The following is a 443-nucleotide window of genomic DNA, read 5'->3' as shown; positions in this document are numbered from 1 at the left end:
GGAGAGCAGACGCAGCATTCAAGGAGTGCAGGGTGAGTGACTTGATATATTCTGTCTGTGGGAACATGTGAAAAAGTTTGTAGTTGTATGTGTATATTGCAGAGTGTTGGATCGTTGCTGGAAGAAAGCTTGAGGGCGATGCCAGACTGCGTCTTAGATTCTCCCATATGTGGGACCCCAGAGAGTGGAGAAGAAGATGTTGTCTTTGCAAATGTGCAGAATGTATTGCCCCCGCGCTACGAAGCTGGAGAACAAGTCATCTTATGTGCTTAATTTAGATGTTGTGTAATCTGGTCTCGTCTGTAGTGTTGGTGATATCTTATGTGCTAAATTGAATCTGTATCTACGTATATTATTATAATCACCGACTGAGCTGGTTGTGTTGTGTTTAAATCATATGTATAAATCATATGGGCTTTTCTATTCTTATTTTGTTGGGCCGC

General features: G+C 41.8%; 1 long non-coding RNA gene across 1 annotated transcript; it reads left to right on the top strand.

Moving 5' to 3' along the window:
• LOC104775045 lies at positions 1-429 on the top strand. Its single transcript, XR_765663.2, has 2 exons — positions 1-32; positions 103-429. It is a non-coding gene; the product is annotated as an uncharacterized LOC104775045 (long non-coding RNA).
• The last annotated feature ends 14 nt before the right edge of the window (positions 430-443 follow it).

The sequence above is a fragment of the Camelina sativa genome, unplaced genomic scaffold (genome assembly GCF_000633955.1).
Source record: "Camelina sativa cultivar DH55 unplaced genomic scaffold, Cs unpScaffold08095, whole genome shotgun sequence".
In the NCBI taxonomy this organism is placed as follows: domain Eukaryota; kingdom Viridiplantae; phylum Streptophyta; class Magnoliopsida; order Brassicales; family Brassicaceae; genus Camelina; species Camelina sativa.
This window is presented reverse-complemented; position numbering and strand designations above follow the sequence as displayed.